The following is a 6,688-nucleotide window of genomic DNA, read 5'->3' on the forward strand; positions in this document are numbered from 1 at the left end:
ACCGAAAGACGAAGGACATCAAACGCCGCTACAACTCCATCCAGGACCATGTCCAGAGTGGAGTGATAGATATTTGTAAAGTACACACGGATCTGAATATTGCAGACCCGTTGACTAAACCTCTTCCACGAGCAAAACATGATCAACACCATAATGCTATGGGTGTTCGATACATCACAATGTAACTAGATTATTGACTCTAGTGCAAGTGGGAGACTGTTGGAAATATGCCCTAGAGGCAATAATAATATGGTTATTATCATATTTCCTTGTTCATGATAATCGTCTATTGTTCATGCTATAATTGTATTAACAGGAAACAGTAATACATGTGTGAATAAATAGATCACAATGTGTCCCTAGCAAGCCTCTAGTTGGCTAGCTCATTAGTCAATAGATGATCATGGTTTCCTGATCATGGGCATTGGATGTCATTGATAACGGGATCACATCATTGGGAGAATGATGTGATGGACAAGACCCAATCCTAAGCCTAGCACTAGATCGTATTGTTCGTATGCTAATGCTTTTCTAATGTCAAGTATCTTTTCCTTCGACCGTGAGATTGTGCAACTCCCGGATACCGTAGGAGTGCTTTCGGTGTATCAAACTTTACAATGTAACTGGGTGACTATAAAGGTGCACTACGGGTACCTCCGAAAGTGTCTGTTGGGTTGGTATGAATCGAGATCGGGATTTGTCACTCCGTGTGAAGGAGAGGTATCTCTGGGCCCACTCGGTAGAACATCATCATGAGCTCAATGTGACTAAGGAGTTAGTCACATGATGACGTGCTACAGAACGAGTAAAGAGACTTACCGGTAACGAGATTGAACAAGGTATAGGTATACCGACGATCGAATCTCGGGCAAGTTCTATACTGACAGACAAAGGGAATCGTATACGGGATTGATTGAATCCTTGAAATCGTGGTTCATCCGATGAGATCATCATGGAGCAAGTGGGAGCCACCATGGGTATCCAGACCCCGCTGATGGTTATTGGCCAGAGAGGTGTCTCGGTCATGTCTGCCTGTCTCCCGAACCCGTAGGGTCTACACACTTAAGGTTCGATGACGCTAGGGTTATAGGGAATTATTATACGAGGTTACCGAACGTTGTTCGGAGTTCCGGATGAGATCCCGGACGTCACGAGGAGCTCCGGAATGGATCGGAGGTAAAGATTGATATATAGGACGAATGGTTTTGGACACCGGAAGTGTTTCGGGCGTCACCGGTAATGTACCGGGACCACCGGGACCACCGAAGGGGGGCAACGACCCCGAGAGGTAAGGTGGGCCAAGTGGGGATGGGAACCAGCCCCTAGGTGGGCTGGTGCGCCTCCCCACTCAGCCCATTGCGCAAGGGAGAGAAAAGGGGAGGCAAACCCTAAGCCAGGTGGGCCTAAGGCCCACCAGTTGGTGCGCCACCCCCTCCTCCCCCTTCTGGCCGCCGCACCTCCCATCTGGGGGGGCTTCCGCACCCCCTAGGGTGGGAACCCTAGGGGTGGCACCCCCTCTCCCCTTCCCCTATATATAGTGGGCATTTTTGGCCATTGAGAGATAGACTTTTCCCTCTCCCTCGGCGCAGCCCTGCTATTCTTTCTCCTCCTCTCTGCCGGTGCTTGGCGAAGCCCTGCCGGGAGACCTCGTCTCTCCATCGACACCACGCCATCGTGCTGCTGGAGTTCTTCCCCAACCTCTCCCTCCTCCTTGCTGGATCAAGGTGCGGGAGACGCCACCGGGCTGCACGTGTGTTCAACGCGGAGGTGCCTTTGTTCAGCACTAGATCGGAATCGTTGCGAGTACGACTCCATCAACCGCGTTCTAGCAACGCTTCCGCTTAGCGATCTTCAAAGGTATGAATATGCTCTTACCCCTCTCTCGTTGCTGGTCTTTCCATAGGAAGATCTGAATAAGCGTAGGAAAATTTTGAATTTATGCTACGTTACCCAACAGGTTCATACACACCCTTACATAGTTCAGTACAACCTTAACCGAAGAGCAAACTACTGAAATTATGAAACTACTCATCAGAGGCTTACAAGCTTCCTATACATTATTTGTCTAGGCCTCCGGAATTCATTTCACATCACAGGCATACTTCACAAGTCACGCAGGACTGTGAACGTACGGCTACTACCATACTATCCTTCCGCTCACAGCTCAGGCATCCGCATAGAACATCTCATAGAAATTACCTCCATTACCTGGAAGCTCAACCTGCGGATCAGGAAACACTCTAGCGTGAGATCCCTGGGATCCATAAGGACACGGATGTGGCCTTGGTCCCCACACTGGTGGTAAGAGGGGTCCCCGAAGAGGGGTGACTCCTCCTATAGCTGGCCAGTCAACGTGGGCCGGAAGATGGGTCCTAACACGGTTCAGCATCTCCATATCTCCGTACCCTGTCTGGACTACCGGTGCCAGCTGCGTCAAAGCCATCCACAGACGGGCACGGGTAGCATAAAGCTCCATGCGGAGAGCACGAGCATCCCTGTCTCTGTTCTCTAGCATCTCAACAGTGGACTGCAATAGTGGATCCTCCATAGAAGAATCAAAATAGACTCCACTGAGGTATCCCCCTTCACCAGGCTGAGAGGCCGGAACATAGCAGAACTCTGAATTCTGCAGCAGTGCGTGTCTTGCTCTCATAATGGTCAGCATTGAATAGGCAGCATCTTGTACTGCCATGTCAACAGTGACTCCCAACCCATAGGACTAATGGATTGGCTCCTCAGCTCCAGGGTAGTCTGGAAATACCCTAACAGTGCAGATATACTGGCTCTGGTTGAAGTCTCGGTACTGTTCCTCCACTGTGTACTCGGGGTACCAGCGGTAACCGCACACCGGCATCACCCTGACCAGCATGGCCGTATGACCCGGTACATCAATGCACCTGGTCAGACGTACCACCTGACGAGAAGGACGGCCAGGCATCTGTAAATAGAGAGTAATGCAAAAGCATTAGAGCTCTGAATGCAAAATTGGGCAGCATAACGGATGTAAATGCTCAAAACAATTTTTGAGACAACCCAAAAATGGAATAGTGTAACCACTCAACTATCAAGTTCAACTTTCTGATCATCAAACTTACTTCCTTTTTCCTAGGAATAAACGATACCCAAATATCTCTTGACCCGTAGTCCTATAATCTACCGATCAGAAACACGAGCCTAGAAGAAGATGAGTAACATAGTCCTTAATTCCCGCAGAAAAGACGAGGATGACCAGAATAGAAAAACTTGAGAAGAGAACAAGAGTCTTACGTTCCCTTCCACAAACAATTCCCTTATATATAACTAAAGCAATTCTAGACTCAACTTCGACCAGTTTGGCTTAGTAATCCTACAGTCAGTCAGGCTCTGATACCAACGCTGTCGGGACCCCGATCCTAAGCCATAGGAATCCAGCCTATAACACATCGCATCCCTTTGCGATCTCACGCACGGTTAACTCCACGGCTGCAGCCTTACCTTAGTCGGGACCGTTTGCGTCTTTTGACTCACGTATGCAATAGTGTTGCTAGCATTCCAATGTCAAAGAACCTGGATCGACAAGTCTAGTCATAAACCAAAGTGGCAGTACCGCACAAGGACATGCATTCATGACCCAACAAAGCAGGTGTCGGTCACCAGCGAGTGTAGACGAGTCGTAGCAAGCTACAAGGACTCCATTACATCGCGTGACATTTCCCCAAAGGGGAAAGACACAACAGCTAAGAAGGACACATGCCGGTCAACCAATGTGTCCGGAGCAGTAGCGAGCTACCATGGCTCGTTGGATCACAAAGGAGCATTTCCCTGTAAGGAGTGCTACTAAAGTTCACGATTAGGTAATCGAACCCCATACATATCAAGTACGACACACGTACGCATGGCATACCGATATGTATAGATACATCGATGGCATCACAACATAACCATAAACATAGAAGCTTTATTTAAGAGGCTCGGAAGAGCCACACACATAATATTACACAGTAAGGGTCTCACGACCCATAATAGTAGTCATTCAGTTACAAGCCAGCGGAAGAGTTTAAAACTGTCTGAGTACAGACAGGTGCAACTAGAAGGCACATGGCCTGACTATACTACAGACCCAACCTAGGGCCAGATCGTAGCTGGGACACCAGCTACTCGTCGTCGTCGATGTCTATGAAGAACCCTCCATTAGGGTCATTAGCAACCTCTGCAACATTTATTAAGAAAACATGAGTACGGAGGTACTCAGCAAGACTTTAGGATAACTATCTACTCATGCAATGTATCAATAAGGTATGGTGGGGTTTCATGCGGAAAGCCAGCATTTGACACGTGGCTAGACAACTTGCATTTTTAAATAATTTTGACAACTTGATTTCTTGCACACGAGTCCAGTAACACCACAACAATACACCATCGTGGAATCATTCTGTATCCATACGGAAATCCCGTCCACGACACTCATGCTTATCTTGACAATTTTATGAGTAGCCATTGAAGTTATCTATGTACAACATATGTCTCCAAGTAGTCCATATCCGCGGACGCGGCTATTCGAATAGATCATAACCCTGCAGGGGTGTACTTCGTCACACACGCTCTCGCCACTTATCGCCATGTGCACGTCATGCACCTCGGCAACCTTCAAGCAGAAGCCTAGCGAGGGAGTCGGCCACGACCATTAACCACACTAGTACCTAGTCCAGGTTTATCGCCAATCTGAGAGTAACCCGTACGGAAGTCCGGACGAGGTTACCGCCACGGCCTCAAACAATGTGCGCAGGGTTCCCAAGCCCACCATCCGAGTGCCACTTGGTACACCGTGCCACTGCCTACCGCATCATAGCCCACCCCTCAGGTCAGCACTATGCACGGCCTCCAGCATGACTATAAACACCAGAAACTACTTGCAACTCCTGGACCGAGTACTAAGCGATTAATAGGTCGAGCGGGGTCATATTTCAGGGCCCAGCATGTGGTAGTATCTAGTCTTGGATTACATACACGGAACTCAGTTCCTAAGGACGGTTCCAATGAAACAACCCGCCATGTACTCCTACACAGCCTTTCACCGGTACCTTTACCAAATCAGGTTCAACACACAACCTTTGCTCACCGAACACATTCTCACAATTCTGTTCATCTCCCAGATGACAGACCATACACAACTCTAAGCATAGCATGCATAGCAGGATAAGGCACATCATGGCTCAAGCAACTACCAGGTATGCTAGGTTGCAAGGTTCGGCTATTTACTGTGACAAGGATAGGTCATGCAAAGGAAGTGGGTTCAACTAACGTGGCAAAAGCATTTGAAGCATTTGATCCTAATGCAATAAGTAAGTGCAGGAGCAAGAACATGGGATTTATCGGGATGATCAAAATGGTTGCTTGCCTTGTTGCTCACAGGAGTGACAATATCCGTCAGACGGATATTCGGTGGAATCCGGGGGAGCGGAGCCTACCGAAAGGAATGACAACAATCAATATCAAGCATATGCAATCAAGATGATGCATGAGCATGGCATGAGAATGCAAGGTGATATACTATTATAACTAACATGTATTAGGTTTGAAGTTGATTTGAATCACATTCAAATATCACTTCAAACGAGGTATTCTCGGATACCATTTTAATTGATTCGACCTGATGCTCAGATCAACTTGATGTTAACATGCATGGGATGACATGTTAGGTTGCTGGTTTGTAATTAGGACAGTATTTGATCATGTCATACATAGTGAAATTTAAATATTTTCCATATTCCATTTATAAAGTATTTATAAGAATTGACGTATTCATTAATCTACATGTTTAGGTTTTGTAACATTTTCAAACATATTTGAAAATGACATATTCAGATTCCTTGAATTTTTCTGATACTTTTTCATATATAAATTATTTTCATTGGAGTTTCAGATTAATTTCTATGAATTTTTGAAGTTTTAAACATTTCTGGAATTATTCTTATACTGGAAAATCCCTTTATTGCGTCAGCCTCACATCAGCAGGTCAGCTGACCTGTTCAGGTCAAACCTGACAAGGGGGACCCACTGGTCAGCCTCTCAGGGGCTAATCCCGCGCTGACCAGCCCCTAAGTGGGTTTGACTTGGCCTTGGGGCCACTGTCGGTGAGTGTTTAGGCATTTTAACTACTGGATTAGGTTGGCCACGTCGACCCTCGCCGGAGCCTGGCCGGCGGTGACCAGATCCGCGCAGAACCTCGTCGGAGACACGCTAAAACGTGCTGTGGTGCTCGGAAAAGGAGGCTGAGAGCACTGGAGTGATCTCCAGGCTCGACCACATCCATTGCTGGCCTTAGGGAGAGCTATAGGTGGCCGGAGTAAGCCGGCGATGAGCCGGGGCGGCTGCCGGAGTACGGGTTCGATGGTCCAGTGGCTAGGGGGCTCGGATCCGAGGGGAAGTGATCGCAGGCTCACGGGGAGTGCTGAGCAGGGCTTAGATGGCTCGGGGAAGGGCTGTTGCCGGCGTTTCACCATCGATTTGCCGGCGACCGAAGGTTGAAGACGATGGCGTTGGGGACGTTGCACAGCTCGGGGAAGCTACTGGACTACTCGGAAGGGGGTTCCTGTGGCTAGAGGCGCGGCGGCTCGAGCTCGAGCAAGTGGCAATGGCGGCAGAAGGAGGGAGGAGAGATCCCGAGAGGAGGGGGGGAACTGGAGCTGGGGAACGGATAGGGACGGCT

The sequence above is a fragment of the Hordeum vulgare genome, chromosome 4H (genome assembly GCF_904849725.1).
Source record: "Hordeum vulgare subsp. vulgare chromosome 4H, MorexV3_pseudomolecules_assembly, whole genome shotgun sequence".
Lineage (NCBI taxonomy): Eukaryota > Viridiplantae > Streptophyta > Magnoliopsida > Poales > Poaceae > Hordeum > Hordeum vulgare.